Source organism: Vigna angularis, chromosome 10 (assembly GCF_016808095.1).
Source record: "Vigna angularis cultivar LongXiaoDou No.4 chromosome 10, ASM1680809v1, whole genome shotgun sequence".
NCBI classification, from domain to species: domain Eukaryota; kingdom Viridiplantae; phylum Streptophyta; class Magnoliopsida; order Fabales; family Fabaceae; genus Vigna; species Vigna angularis.
In genome coordinates this window covers 13907811-13924661 of record NC_068979.1, presented here as the reverse complement: position 1 = coordinate 13924661, position 16851 = coordinate 13907811, and the positions used below count along the sequence as shown (strand labels likewise).

Sequence of the window (16851 nt, the reverse complement as noted above, 5' to 3'; positions counted from 1 at the left end):
AATGAAGGTTTATTTCACCATAATCATGGTGAAACTAGATGAAAAACAATGAAAGAATGAAAGATAGAACCCTAGAAGGTGAAGAATAAAGGTTAAGCATCCAAAATCCTCCTCCAAAGGGTGAAGAAAGTGTGATTTTTCTTTGTTCTGTCCAAAGATCCTAACCCTAATTCGGCCAAAACCTTATCTAGCTTCCTAAAAATTCCAGAAAATTGGCCCAAGGTCCAATAAAATGGCTCTCAACGGTAATTACCGCTCAGCAGTAAGTGCGATTCTTTTATTTTGACGCTCAACTACAGTTTTGCCCCTCAGCATTGACTACGGGACTTCAGAGTACCGCTCAGCGGTAAAAATGGCTCTAAGCTGTACTTGCGACTCTTCTTTTATGCACTTTCCTTCCTTTTCTGAGTCCAACTTCTGACTACTTCACTTCTTTCATTCAATTCATCTTAAAACCTGCAAAAACAAGGAAAACAAAGCATAAAACCCATCCAACTCTCTTATTTCCACAACATAAGCAAAAGCATGATTTCAAGGTAGTTTCTAAGTCATAAAGGTTGTTTCGAGCCATATTACCTGCCTCTATTCGAGGTATTCTCACACGATTGAGTTTGTTTTTCAATGCCATTTGCAAGAAAGTTGTTGATCCTTGATAGCTACATGATTTACAAAATGAGGCCATCAAACTATTGTGCCAATTGGAAATGTATTTCCCACCCTCATTTTTTGATATCATGGTTCATTGGATTGTCCATCTAGTGAGAGAGATTCGAATATGTGGGCCGGTTTTCTTGAGGTGGATGTACCCGGTTGAAAGATACATGAAGATCTTAAAGGGATATGTTAAGAATCAATTGGGACCAGAAGCTTCGATTATAGACCGGAAGCCATTGAATTCTACTCAAGTTATATGCCAAGTTATGACCCAATAGGACTTCCAAAGAAAAGACATGAAAACACGCGTGAAGGAAAGGGAGTTCGAGGAGTAAGGATTGAAAGTATTAGTGGAAAAGAATTTAATCAAGCACATTTGTACATTTTAAACAACACAGAGGATGTTATTCCTTACATTTCACAACACATTGATGAAATTAAGTCAACACATCCACGTATGAGTGAAAAGTGAACACCTAATGAACATAACAAAATCTTTTTTAGCTTGGTTTAAGAAAAAGATTTATGCGACTCCGAATATTTCTAAAAATCTTCTGAGACTAGCTCGTGGACCTAACACTCATCTGATCACTTTCGACAACTATTACATAAACAATTACTTGTTCTATTCAAAGGAGGAAGACGATAAAAGTAGAGTTCAAAATAATAGAGTTACCCTACAAGCTGAGGCTGTACACTTTTCCAATTCCAAGGATAAGAATCCAATTACAACATCAATAAGTTATTTTGAAATAATACAAGAAATTTGGGAAATTGATTATGTCACTTTTAGAGTTCCAGTTTTCAAGTGTAAATGGGTTGACAGTAATTCTGGTGTGGTGACAGAAGACCTCAGATTCACTTTGGTGGATCTTAAAAAAAGGAGTTACACGGATGCACCATTTATTATGCCTAGTCAAGCAAGACAAATATTCTATGTCACTGACCCAGTGAATCATAAATGGTCAATGGTATTGGAAGGCAGAGCCATGCACACAACTGATGATGAAGACTCTCTACATATACTTGAGACAAGCTCCTTCTCATCAAGAACCATTGAAAATAAGGTTGATGATGTACCCGATGAAATACATGCAACTCGATGTGATCACAACGAAGGCATATGGGATAAATAGGTGTCTTAACATTGTTTTAATTACTTGTACAATTTATTCATTTTGTCTGTTCCAACTATAATTTACTAACACTTTGTAAACAGGTATGACGAGCTCTCGATCAGGTCTGACGGGAGGAGGGGTAGATCTGTGACTCGGATGCCTGATGTCACATCCTGTCGGGTTAATGAGAAACCAATGATGGTGGAGCTCATCGGAGTCAAAATTGTCAGTGTGCATTAGACTCATGGCTGGTAAATCTAATTGGAAAATTCCCAATCAAGCAGTGGACTTCTATACAAAATTGATGTTAGATTTGACACCACCAAATAATTCTATGCCGAAGAATTACTATCAAGCCAAAAGATGTGTGTCAGAGCTGGGATTGGAAGCCAAAAAGATTGATTGTTGTCTTAATGGATGTATGTTATTCTATGACAATGACAGTGGAAAAAATGATGCATTGTTGGTTGAATGCAAGTTTTGTGGCTCACGTCGATATCATACGATGCATGCTGGATGGAGGCAAAAAGACCAATTCCCTTAAAGTCCATGTTCTACTTGCCTATAATTCCAAGATTACAAAGAATGTTTACTTCAATGCAAACATCAGAACACATGACATGGCATGATGGTAACAAAAGTGAAGGGTTTTTGCGTCATCCTTCTGATGGTGAAGTTTGGAAGCACTTCAATCGCAAACATCCATCCTTTGCTAGTGAATCGCGTAACGTCAGACTTGGTCTATGCTCCGATGGGTTTACGTCGTACATTCAGGCGTCTACATCACCATATTCGTGTTCGCCGATAATAGTTACCCCATACAATCTACCACCTGAGATGTGTATGACAAAGCCTTACATGTTTTTAATGTGTATAATACCAGGTCCATCTAATCCCAAATCAACGATTGATGTTTATTTGGAGCCTTTAATTGATGATTTGAAGAAGCTATGGAATGGTGTTTGGACGTATGATGTTTCAAGGAAGCAAAATTTCCTTATAAGGGCAGCTTTGATGTGGACTATTAATGACTTTCCAGCGTATGGCATGTTATCTGGTTGGAGCAGGCATGGTCGATTAGCTTGTCCATATTGCATGGAACATACAAAGTCATTCCAATTGAGTTATGGTCGGAAAAGTAGTTGGTTTGACTGTCATCAATGATTCTTGGCCATTGATCACCCCTTTAGAAGAAACAAAAAGGCATTTCACAAAGGGCAAGTTGAAACGGATATGCCCCCGCCGAAGTTGACTGGATCACACGTTGGGAGAAGAGTGACAGACTTGCCAAAAGTCACTGAATGTGGTAATAATAGGATAGAAGGGTTTGGAGAATGGCATAATTGGACTAAAAGAAGCATATTTTGGGATCTTCCCTGTTGGAAAGATAACTTGCTGAGACATAACCTCGATGTCATGCACACTGAAAAAAATTGCTTTGAGAATGTCTTCAATACACTTATGAATGTTATTGGTAAGACAAAAGATAATGATAAAGCATGAAAAGATTTACCTTTGTATTGTGGACGAAAAGACTTAGAGTTGAAGGCATAAGGTAACGACCAATTCTTTAAACCAAAAGAAAATTACACCTTGTCAAAAGACGAGGCAAGAATACTGTGTGGATGGATCAAGGAGCTTACAATCGGTCGGGCTGATTTTACCGATCGGTTCATTGACTTGAGAGGTATCATCGGTCGGGCTGATAATACCGATCAGTTCATTGACTTGAGAGGTATCATCGGTCGGACGACTCTTCTGCACTTTTATCGTTCGGTCGGCTATGAGCCCATAGTAACATAAGCCCCCCAAGCCCTAGCAAAATTTGATATTGCGTTGGGTTTGTAAAGTTATATCAATCAGTAGAGGATTTTACCTGAGTTTCGATTCTTGCTAGCATGCGTTCTTTATCGTCCGAGTGGGTTTTGCGCTAAGAGTTCCCAAACCAAGGCGAGAGTTCACGAAAGAGCTTGCTTGAGCTTGCTTTGCTGCTTGATTTAGGTCTCAGGAGCTCTCTAGAAGCGTGCCCTAAGACCAAGGTGAGAGTTCACGAAAGAAATCTTCCTCACCCGCTCGGTTTAGGTCTTAGGAGCTCTCTAGAAGCGTGCCCTAAGACCAAGGTGAGAGTTTACAAAAGAAATCTGTCTCACCCGCTCGGTTTAGGTCTTAGGAGCTCTCTAGAAGCGTGCCCTAAGACCAAGGTGAGAGCTCACGAAGAGACTGCCTCACCCACTCGATTTAGGTCTTAGGAGCTCTCTAGAAGCGTGCCCTAAGACCAAGGTGAGAGCTCACGAAGAGACTGCCTCACCCGCTCGATTTAGGTCTTAGGAGCTCTCTAGAAGCGTGCCCTAAGACCAAGGTGAGAACTCACGAAGAGACTGCCTCACCCGCTCGGTTTAGGTCTTAGGAGCTCTCTAGAAGCGTGCCCTAAGACCAATGTGAGAGCTCACGAAGAGACTGCCTCACCCGCTCGATTTAGGTCTTAGGAGCTCTCTAGAAGCGTGCCCTAAGACCAAGGTGAGAGCTCACGAAGAGACTGCCTCACCCGCTCGATTTAGGTCTTAGGAGCTCTCTAGAAGCGTGCCCTAAGACCAAGGTGAGAGCTCACGAAGAGACTGCCTCACCCGCTCGATTTAGGTCCTAGGAGCTCTCTAGAAGCGTGCCGTAAGACCAAGGTGAGAGCTCACGAAGAGACTGCCTCACCCGCTCGGTTTAGGTCCTAGGAGCTCTCTAAAAGCGTGCCCTAAGACCACAGTGAGAGCTCACGAAGAGACTGCCTCACCGAGTTGAAAAATGTTCGGTGCCGATTGGTTTGCTCAAGGTTGGCCAAGTAGTTTGTATACAGTCCTGTCATCTGCATCGAAGAAAAAATAACACACAAATTTCAAACGGTCAGAAATATGTAGCTGAATTTAGTTTGAGTTGAGACCAGTTGACCGAGCAAGTGAGACCGTTCGGTCTTCGATTGAATGTTTGTGCCACTGCCTTAGTGCCTTGTGACCTATAAGATAATATCAGAATATATGCTAGACCGTTCGGTCTTTGGTAGACCATTCGATCTATGATTGGACATTTGAAGTATTCATGAGGATGTGTCATAGCTATAGTGCCCTATTGTCTTGAGACCTGCAAAATAAAATGATTATATTGTATAACATCACTCGGAAGATGTTAAAGAAGAGGCAAGGTGTTCGGTGCTCGGTTGAGAATCAGCTTGGCTCTTTAGCTCTTGGCTCTAAGAAAGTTATTTTGACATTAACTTGATTGGCTACGTCAGATGGCCAAGTAAGTAAATCCTGTTCGGTTTCAATTCTTTGATAGTTTGTGCTTATTTCAGACGAACGAGCAAGTGAGACCGTTCGGTCAGAATGATGAGGACGGATGTGACCGATCGGCCAAAATGTTGAGGCGAAACGAACGAGCAAGTGAGACCGTTCGGTCAAAAATGTTGAGGAGAGATGAACGAGCAAGTGAGACCGTTCGGTCAGAATGATGAGGGCGGATGTGACCGCTCGGCCAAAATGTTGAGGCGAAACGAACAAGCAAGTGAGACCGTTCGGTCAGAATTATGAGGGCTCGGTCGAGACGCTAAGAGTTGAGGTGTCTGTTTGGTTTCGGTACTCAAGTGTGTTCTGACACTTGTTTTGATGCTTTGATGTTATCGGACCAAATGTTGTCTGATTCATGGTCACTGTTGTAGTGCTCAATGCCCTTTGTTTGTGACCGCGGACTATCTTTGGATGATGTAAGCAGCACTGAGAAATCCCCCACGAAACAAAGCTCTCGTTGAGAGCAAAACATGATATTATTTCATATATTGGCCAACGGTCTACCACTCACGATACTTCTTATGGATTAAGGCCCTTCTTATGCGGAGCACTGTTGTCCCTGCTCTGCAAGAAAAGGGGTTAAAAGCTCACTCTCTGCTCGACAAGATCATGGGATAGGAACCCTTAACATGATGCTTCAACCAAATGCTTATGTGGATGATGCCACTCCAGGAACGTCCAGGGTTGGAACCCTTACGCCGTTTTCTTTCAACGCGGAGGAAGTCACCTTTAGGTTAATGTTTAAGAATCCTGGAATGGAAGGTGTTCCACTAGTGGTCCTATTACTGACAACATTCTTCCACCGAGGAGCGCACAATAGGCATCAACGGTAGCATAAGCAACTTGCTCGTTGTTAAGATATTTTCTATATCAATTGCTCATATTGATCTCCTTCCTCTGCTCCACTATGTAACCAAGGCCTTCTCCACTATCTCCTCCGCCGAATCTTGAACGAGACCTCCATCGCTCCCAGCTTCCGCAAAACATCTCAGATCCAGAGGATCGCGATACATACCCAAACACCGGTCCAAATGCTTATGCTTCCGGCGGTCCGAATGGTTCCAAAATCTGACGAAGGTGTGAGACCTATGATTCAGGAGTATGCAGAGGCTCTTCGGCACGCAGTCGGCGTGAGCAAGTTGAAAGATAAAGCAGTGTACGACCAACGCAGAGTTGCCACGTATCCGCCGGAGGATCTGAACCGCCAGAAGGCGCCGCAGGTAAACAGGGCGGTGATGGAGGTTGAAAATGGATAAGATCTAATGGCACCCGACAGAGGCTGTGGATGCGGCAGTGACCCTCACACGGTCTCCGTCAACGTCGATGATGTAGAGGTCGTGCTCGGAACGACGTGTGTGGCTTATGACTCTGGCCATTGTTTAGCATCGTGTGAGGGAACTGATCAAATTAGATGCAAAGATGATTGCAGCAAGTCTTTTGTTGAAATGGATTAAAATTTCCCCTAAAACCGGATGAGCAAAGAGACGCGCTCTCGAGTCCACTCCACAAGCCTTCCAAAGCTTTTGAAATAATGTCGTGCGGTGTCGCGGCCGACGGACCGCTGACGGGCCCAGATGAGGGCGCTGGATTGACATAAAACTTCCAATTGCCACTGTAGCAGCATAGTGATGACGGCCGTTCGGGAAGCAGTGTGGTTTTTAGCTTTTATTTGAGTTGATCTTTGATCATGGGATCTATAATGTTGACTTCACTTTGAAATTCATCTGGTTGATTACGTCTGTTGGGCGAAGAGAAAACCCATATCGTTGGCGGTGGCGCTTTTTCAGGTGGATCTTACGGCGGACTGTCTTGGGAGAGTGTCTTTCCCCTTCAAAACACTTGTTGATCATGCCACCTGATTACCAACTGCTTCTTTACCCAACCCCCGGAATAATCAAGTTAGACGATATTGAATTAAATTATTCCATAAAAAATAATAAAACAGAATACATCTTGAATATATTATGGTGAATGCGTCACCGGACTTTGCTCTTGAATGAATCAATCTTGAATATCATGATATTCAATTATTCAGTAATAGTAAAATAAACTTATGATGGTCCTGGATGAAACAGAATAAATCTTGCCATAATACTTATATGTTGATTCAGTAAACTAGTTAAGTATGGAGTTTGTTTATAATATAATAAAGTTGAAATATTGGTGAAAAGATTGCCGCAGGTGTTTCTGACACTTTGTATGCTAAATTGATGGACATTGGTATATTAAATAGTTGTAATATCTAAAATATATTTGGATGTTACTCTTGTTCGTCATAAAACTCGAACAATGCTTCAAGCTAATTCACGAGCAGATCTTTTATTATTTTATTTTCATGTTGAAAATAATATTTCAAAAATACTTATCTTTCTTGGTTGAAATTCCACGCCGAGATGACAATCTATGTTGTGTAGTTTTCGCTTTGCTTTGAAGTAAGGATGTCGAGACCGAGCGCTTATCTTGGTATCAAGTATGTCGATTCTGTCACGAACCTGAATCGTAGACATTGGTGCGCCACCGCAACTCCGAAACGACGACGGAGGGCAAAGTAGAGGTTGAGGGGGTTGTGGAGGAGTGCGACAGTAATGAGACGGCGAGCAACGATGAGAGATGTGGAGGCAAGGGAGGTGCGCTTGATGGTTGGATTGAGGGATGGGCGTGAATGTAGATGTTGAAGAGGTGGGTGTGGGAGGGCGAGAAGAAAGTTTCCCAAAGATGGGAGAAGGTGAGGTTGGAGTTGGAGAGGAAGGGGAAGGGGAAGGGGAAGGGGAGAAGGTTTCCGCACAACGTGCCACGTGCTAATTAAAAGCCACCTCAGCATGCCACCTCGCTAAAAAGTTAACACCGTTTACTAAGATTAACGGCAAGGACATTATTGATTCAATTTTACCAAAACAAGGATTCAATTGATCACTTTCAAAATTAGAGGACCCAATTGAAACTAACCCGCAAATATAGGGACTTCCGAACCTATTAAACCTAAATTATAATGACCTTACCGTTAAGTTTGACTCATTAACCACCAATGAATGACAATATTAATTGTCAATAAATGACAATTATTTTCATTAACCCCGACAATTATTACTATTAATTACCTTAACGGCTGATTTAACCGATTGGTTCACTGACCTGAGAGGTATCATCGGTCGGGCTGATTTTACCGATCGGTTCATTGACCTGAGAGGTATCATCGGTCGTGAGAGGTATTATCGGTCGGGCTGATTTTACCGATCGGTTCATTGACTTGAGAGGTATCATCGGTCGGGCTGATAATACCGATCGGTTCATTGACCTGAGAGGTATCATCGGTCGGACGACTCTTCTGCACTTTTACCGTTCGGTCGGCTATGAGCCCATAGTAACAGATACTATTCAAGGGTTCAAGAGTCATGATTGTCATGTATTCGTGGAGACTTTCATCCCGCTGGCGTTTAGTTGTTTACCAATGCACGTGTTAAATCCACTCATAGAAATCAATAACTTCTTTAAAGATTTGTTTTGTACGACACTAAAGGAAAATTGTCTTGAAAGATTGAAGAAAATATCCCTATTATTCTCTGCAAATTAGAAAGAATATTTCCTCTTGCATTGTTTGATTCAATGGAGCATCTCCCAATTCATCTTGCATATGAAGCTTGGCTTGGGGGACTTGTGCAGTACAGGTGGATGCATCGCTTTGAAAGGTTTATGGAAGAATCTAAAAGTTCAGTTATAAATAAAGCTAGAGTAGAAGGCTCAATTTGAGCAGCTTACTTGCACCGAGAGACAACGTATTTTTGTTCACATTATTTCAAAAACTTTATGTTGTCCCCCACTAATGTTAGAAATGAAATGCAATGGCAAGCTGAACCACGTCAAGGTGCATTATCAATATTTCGACAATCAGGCCGTCACGCAGGGAAAGAATTCACTCATTGGTTAAATGATGCTAAATTCAACTCTGCTCATGTCCATGTCTTGACCAATTGTATCCAACTCTTACCTTTGCAAGGGTTAAATTGTTATACACTAATTTATTTCATTTGTACCAGCTCATTTCTTGTGGCTAATCAAGTCGTAGAAGGAAATGCTTCTGCTAGAATACACTCACAGTTTCCCCAATGGTTTAGAAATCATGTTTATACTTTTTCCTATGTCTTGAGCAAGGTTAATTTAACTCTTGCTTTCAGAATTTTTTTGGTATGTTTGTAGGTTTTTAATCAGGAATTAACTCCCATGGTTCAAGAGTTAAGACATTTGTCCAATTGGCCAATGCGATGTGTGAAAGAATGGCACACTTACTGATGGAAGCTACTCCATGACATGCAGAAGAAGCTCCAAAACTCAGAGAAGTGGCAGCGGATTGAATGAATTCAGTGGAGTTCTGGATGCATGTAAGGTGTTTGTGAATATGCTGGAGGTGTTTTAGAGTGGTTGTTTGGTAGAGTTCTAGCTCAGTAGGCTTTCCAAAGGGGAAATAAGCTAGAGGAGGTGCAAGATAACAATGCACAAGGTTGAACTTGAGAGTAAAAGCTGAAAATTGGCAGCATTTCCTTACTTCAAATCAAGTTACATTTACAAGTGATGAAGCTCTCTATTTATAGAAGAAGGAGAGCTTCTAAACGTATTGTGCAAGTTATTTTAAATGTGCACATGCTGTAAAACAGACGGAGGAAGCTTGGGAAGCAAGCTATAATTGCCAACTCAGCAAAGCAATTGAAGAAGATGGAGTTGTTGTCTTTGGCATTGAACGTAGTGCAAAGGCCGTGGGCACCAACCATCCATTTGTGCTTCTTTGGTTTTCTTACGTGGCAGCCTTTTTAAGTTGCATAGACATGGTTCCTCCCTTTTATTAATATTCTACAAAAGCAATGTAAAAGTATTTAGCAAAGAGAAAGAGAACTTAGTAAGTAATACTCCATAAGAGTAAGATAGTGAGTGCTCCCTCTTCCTCTTGGATTCTCTTGGACATGGCTCTTGTTAAAGGTCCTATGTTAAGCTTAGATGGTCCTCCATCAGTCCCTCCCTCTTGAAAAAGATCTGTCCTCAGATCTTGGGAATCCTGTTGGGCATCTCCTGTGAAAGGAATTAAATCACAAATGTTAAAAGTAGGACTGACGCCATAACTTTAAGGAAGGTCTAATTGATATGCATTATCATTTATTTTCTTGACCACTTTGAAAGGACCATCACCTCTTGGGCTTAATTTGGATTTACATTGAGAAGGAAATCTTTCCTTTCTCAAGTGAAGCCAAACTAAGTCTCCCTCTTTAAGGATTACTTGTTTTCTCCCTTTGTTGTTGTAGTCAGAATATTTTTGAGTTTGTTTTTCAATATGGGTTTTAACCTTTTCATGTAACTTTTTGATAAATTTCGCTTTAGAAATACCTTCTTTATGAAGAAAAGAAGATGAATCTGGAAGAGGAAGTAAATCAAGAGGTGTGATAGGGTTAAAACCATAAACAACCTCAAAAGGAGAAAGTTTAGTAGTCTTGTGAACTACTCTATTATAAGCAAACTCTATATGAGGTAGATGATCATCCCAATTTTTAATATTGCCCTTTAACATTACCCTTAATAGAATGGATAGAGATCTATTTACTACTTCTGTTTGCCCATCAGTTTGTGGGTGACATGTAGTAGAAAATAGTAGTTTAGTTCCTAGCTTGGCCCAAAGTGTTTTCCAAAAGTAGCTAAGGAACTTAACATCTCTATCAGAAACTATAGTTTTGGGTAAGCCATGTAATTTGACTACTTCTTTAAAGAAAAGTATTGCTATATAGCTAGCATCATCTACTTTGTGGCAAGGTATGAAATGAGCCATTTTACTAAATCTATCAACCACCACAAAGATTGAATCAAACCCTTTTGAGTTCTCGGTAGACCTAGGACAAAGTCCATACTAATGTCCTCACAAGGGGTGCTAGCTATTGGAAGAGGAAGATAGAGTCCATGAGGCATGACTTTAGATTTAGCTTGTAAACAAGCTATGCAACTAGAACAATGCTTTTCGACATCTATTCTCATGTGTGGCCAATAAAATTTGCTTTTTAAAGTATGAAGAGTTTTATCATCTCCATGATGGCCCATGAGTCCTCCTCCATGACTTTCCTTGATAAGAAGCTTTCGAATGGATCCTTGGGGTATGCATAGTTTTCCTTTTTTAAAAAGATACCCCTCAGAAATATAGAATCCGTCGAATGGCTTCTTAAGACAAGATGCATAAGTGGATGCAAATGTAGGATCAGTTTCATAAAGTTGCTTAATGTCATCAAAACCTAGTATTTGTGATCCTAAAGTAACTAATAATGCATGACGTCTAGATAGAGCATCCGCAACAACATTAGTACTCCCCTTTTTATGTTTGATGACATATTGAAACTGCTCGAGATATTCTATCCACTTGGCATGTCTTTTGTTCAGCTTTCCTTTCCCTTTAATATACTTGAGAGATTCATGGTTAGTATTGATAATAAATTCTCTAGACACCAAGTAATGCTCCCAAGTTTGCAATGCTCGAATAAGGGCATATAGTTCTTTGTCATAGGTAGGATAGATCAATGTAGGTCCCTTGAGTTTTTCACTAAAATAAGTTATGGGGTGACCTTCTTGTATAAGGACAGCTCCTATTCCTACCCCAGATGCATCACATTCGATTTGAAAAGCTTTGGAAAAATCAGGTAAATGTAGAATGGGTGCATGTGTTAACTTATGCTTCAAGGTCTCAAAGGCTAGACTTTGCTTTTCATCCCACTTGAATGACACATCTTTCTTTAAAAATCATTGAGGGGAGCAGCAATAGTAGAGAAATTTTCTACAAATCGTCTATAGAAACCTGCTAGACCTAGAAAACTTCTTACTTCTCCCACTGTTTTCAAGACAGGCCACTCTTGGATAGCGTTGATTTTGCTAGGATCAACATGTACACCTTCTTTCCCAACTTTGAATCCTAGAAAAATGACACTCTCTTGACAAAAGGTACATTTGTCAAAGTTGGCAAATAAGTGATGTTGTCTAAGTAAAATCAAAACTTTCCTCACATGGTGAAGATGTTCTTTAAGACCTTTGCTATAGATTAGAATGTCATCAAAGTAGACTACAACAAAGCTGCCGATGTATTCCTAAAGGACATGATTCATTAGTCGCATGAATGTACTAGGAGCATTGGTTAAGCCAAAGGGCATGACTAACCATTCATAGAGGCCAAATTTGGTCTTAAAAGCGGTTTTCCATTCATCTCCTTCTTTGATTCTTATTTGATGATATCCACTTTTAAGATCAATCTTGGTGAACATGTTTGCTCCATGTAACTCATCTAACATATCGTCCAACCGAGGAATAAGGTGCCTATACTTGACTGTAATGTTGTTGATAGTCCTACAATCTGTACACATTCGCCAAGAACCATCTTTCTTTGGGACTAACAACACTGGCACGGCACAAGGGCTAAGACTTTTTTGTATCCACCCTTTTTCCAATAAATCATGGACTTGCCTCTCTATCTCTTTGGTTTCTGTAGGGTTAGTCCTATAAGCTGGCCTATTGGGAAGACTAGCTTCAGGGATCAAATCAATCTGATGTGCAATTCCTCTAAGAGGTGGTAAACCACTTGGAACCTCTTTAGGAAATAAATCATCAAATTCTTTCAAAAGCTTTTGTAACCCTTTGGGAAGAGAATCAAGTGGATGATTTATGGAAACAAGTGCCTCTTTGCAATAGAGAAGAAAGTGAGGTTGTCCAAGAAAAATATTTTTAGATTGTTTTGTTGGGACAACTACATTGGGTGAGGCACTTTCTAACAAACTCAAATTCTTCTCTTTTGAAACTGTTTTATTTTTGAGCTTTTTCTCACCATCCAATTTTTTTTTAGTATTATTTGATCCTCTCGTACTTGTGATGGTGTAAGAGGGCTCAAGATAATATTTTTGCCTTTGTGTTGGATGGTGATCTTGTTGGTGACCCCATCATGCAAAGCTTGTTTGTCATATTGCCAAGGTCGCCCAAGTAAGATGTGACCAGCTTCCATTGGAACAATATCACAAATGATTTGATCTTCATACTTGCCTATGGAAATTGGTACACTTACTTGTTCCTTAACAACTATTCCTTCATCCTCTTTTATCCATTGAAGTTTGTAAGGGTTAGGATGAGGAGTAGGAGTTAAGCCTAGCTTTTCCACCATTCTAAAGCTACAACAATTACAATAAGAACCACTATCCACAATCATAGAACACGTTTTATCAAAAACTTTGCAGCGTGTGTGGAATAGGTTTTCTCGTTGAGATTGTTCTAACCCAACATGCTTTGCTTCAAGGAGTCTCCTAACCATAAGAAGATCTCCATCACAGGGTGGAGCTTCATGTTCCTCTTCAGAAGAGGACAACTCAGACGCACTGGAGGTTGATACCTCACTATGATTTTCATGCTCAAGGATATAGGTTGACTTTTTGAAGTGACACTCAGTTGAATAGTGTCCTCTAGCCCCACATTTAAAACATCTAGTCTCCCTACCCTTGTGATCTCTAGTTTTCTCTCTTGGAGGTCGTTGTTCCTTTCCTGTAGAGTTCTCTTTTTCTTTTCTTAGCTCTCTATCCTTGCTTTTGATCTTATCTTTCTCTCGTTCTCGCTCTCTCTCTTTTGATTCTTCATATCTTGGAAAACTACCCTCCCTCTTAAGATCTCTCCTATATGAAGATGTAGTAGGGTAGGATCTATTTGTGGAAGCTTTTCTTCTATTTTGTTCTTTCACTCGCACACATAGCTGGACAAAGTCATTTAGATCTAAGTAAGGTAAGAGTTCAACCTTGTCTCTAATCTCATAGTTTAATCCACTTTGGAATCTAGCTATGGTGAATCGCTCCTCTTCTTTTATCCCAGCTCTTAACATGAGTAATTCTAACTTTTGCCGATATTCCTCAACCCTCAAGTTTCTTTGCTGAAGTCGATGGAGCTTGTCCATGACTTCTCTAGCATAATAGGCTGGGACATGCCTTCTGTGTAAGGCTTCTTTAAATTCATTCCAGTATTGGATGGTGTAGTCGCCATGCATCTTTTGATCTCTTATGATGGATGTCCACCAATATAGGACTACTCCTTGAAAGGTCAAAGTAGCTAAGGTCACTCGCCTCCTATCATCTATGTGGTAGCACTCAAAAATCTGTTCGACCTTCATCTCCCACTCAAAGTATTCTTCTACATTGTCTCGTCCAAAGAAGGGTGGAAGGTCAAGTTTAGGTTCCACAAGATGGTCTCGATGGTTATGATGACGCCTAGGAGGGCGTTGATAGTGATCATAAGGGTGATAACTATGGTGATCACTATGTTGGGAATGATCATCATGATCATGGTTTTGCCTATGAGAGTGATCCCCTTGTGAATGCCCTCTTTGAATGAGAGTAAGATTGACGACCATTTTCCTTAGTTCATGTAAATCAGCCTTGGTTCTATTGAGCTCTTCTCTCAACTCTATGTTGTCCTGATCATGATTGGTGTTACCTTGAACACTAGAGTGACTCATGCTTGTGAAGTAGAGAAAGTGTTTTCACAAAATTTGAAAGCCTTGCACAAGTATGAATCAAAACTTTTGGAAAAGAGGATTTGTTTGTATTTGGTGAATGACTTCTATAGAGATTCTAAAGGTGAAGAAACCAAATAGCTCCCAGGAAGGAGAGGTGAGTCACAACGAACAAGCTTAGAAACCTTGTCCTTCCTTAGCCAGAGTGTCTCCTGACGTTTCTGACCCAAGTTTCTAGATAGAAGTCTTTCAAAACCTTTTTGGAATGTAACGATGTTATGCCCCTAATAAACCAAACGAAGGTTTGTCGATATGGTAGCGCACCTAGCTATCACGGAGACGTAGGACACAAATATTCAACAAGCAAAAGAAAGGAAGTATGAAATGAATGGAAAAAGAAAAACGACCCTAAGTGAAAGTGCAAATGACACTTGGAGCCACTTGACATACTTCCACACTAAGATGCGCAACTAAACTACTACAATGTTTAATGGAGTACTTGGAATTTCTTGATAAGCATTTTCCCAAGTAACCCAAGTTTCAAAAGCAAAGAAGAATTTACTACAAAGGTTCCGTGATAGAAAGCCAAAATTACAATGAAATGTAGAACTACTTAAACAAAGCCAAGTGTGGCAGCAACAGCTAAATAAATGAGCTGAAATGTAACTGTAAAGTGGTGTTTTTCTGCTGCAAGGAAGTGCTGGACAGCGAATGGAAATTGCTCTTGAAGTCCACTTGAAGCAATGTTAGCAAGACCTCCACTCCTTAAGATGCTACCCCTTTGAGAAGGCCTAGCTGGATGTTAAAACTCCACCACCAAATGATATTCCAGCACACCAAAAATCACAAAACCCGTGAGTGATGAAATGCAAGGTGCATCCAATTTAAATGCAGAATTAATGTGACAGTAGATATGGAAGTCAAGAAAAGAAGATTTCTAAACACTTTGGGTTGGAATAAAGGCTAGCACACAAAAGGTACCTAAGATAGGGTCTAGAACAGATTAGAAAAGCAAGAAAAACTCAAAACAAAGAGCAAATTCAAGTGCAGTGAAAGTGTTTGATGAAAATGCCAAACTGTTTGACAAAATGCCATAAAGAACATCAGATTTTGGTGTTTTCTGGTTTTGGATTCGTGAACACTGGATTGCAGTGATGCTTTGAATTCACTTGTATAATGATTCAAAAATGGTTGGAACAGAATCCCCTAGCTTTTGCCAATCCAAATTTCAAATTGAAACTTTTAAAGTATAGAAAACAGCAAAGAAATGCATACTGCACCAAAAATGTGGCTGGAAAATTGGAACAGCAGTGTGCAAAACAAATGGCAGTGTATCAAAGGCTCCAATGATATGTCAAACAAGTTTATCTCATCAATTTTGATGTGTACAAACACTTAGACAGCAAAGAATCACACTGCAACAGCAAATCAGTAGTGCACTTCCCAATTTAGGCAAATTTGAAGGTTTAGAAAGTGTTTTGGCACAAAGGTTTAAAAGTGACCAAATGAACAGTAAAGATGAGCTTTGATGCACCAAATATATGTATAGAAAGAACCAAATTGTGCCAAAATCCACTGAATCACAATATGACTGGTTGAGTTCCAAGTTTCAAGCAAAAAAAATTGGAAGTCAAACTATGATTTTGCAGATTTAATGAAAATGGACCAAGGCACAGTTGACACAAGTTTCAAATGACATAATAAACTTGTTCAAATGGTCACACTGCACTGAAAAACACTAGTTCACCAAATCACTGTGACAGTTGCTCAAAATGCATTAATCAAAGAATGTTGAAAACAGCAGATTCAATGATGGCTGGTTCAATCAAATGCACAAGAAAGATCCTAATCCACTAGATCTAGTTGTTGATTACCAACTAGCAGATTAATAAGTGACCTAAGACATGGCAAAGATTACAGCACGGTGCAAAACTGAAACAAAATTCTGTGACAGTAGTAAAATCCAGATTTAAATCAACTCAGCTACTTATTTTGAAAATCTGTGATTGATTGGATTTACTATCACTTGAGACACAGTTGAAATCACTAGGAAAACTTGGACAACTCTTGAAAACCTTCAAATCTGGACAAAAATCAGATCGGAAAATGCAAACCCGATACAACGCAATGTGCTGCAGAATTTGAAACAAAACAGAGTGCAATGCTGTATAAGCTCCAATGATCAAAGCTGAATGATTGTCTTTGCATTATAGATCAACATATAGCTTAGCAAATGCACACGACTCAATCAACA

General features: G+C 40.1%; 1 pseudogene; it reads right to left on the bottom strand.

Annotated features, from left to right (window-relative positions):
- Nucleotides 1-11856: 11856 nt before the first annotated feature.
- LOC108347792 (uncharacterized) lies at nt 11857-14600 on the bottom strand (annotated as a pseudogene).
- Nucleotides 14601-16851: the final 2251 nt, after the last annotated feature.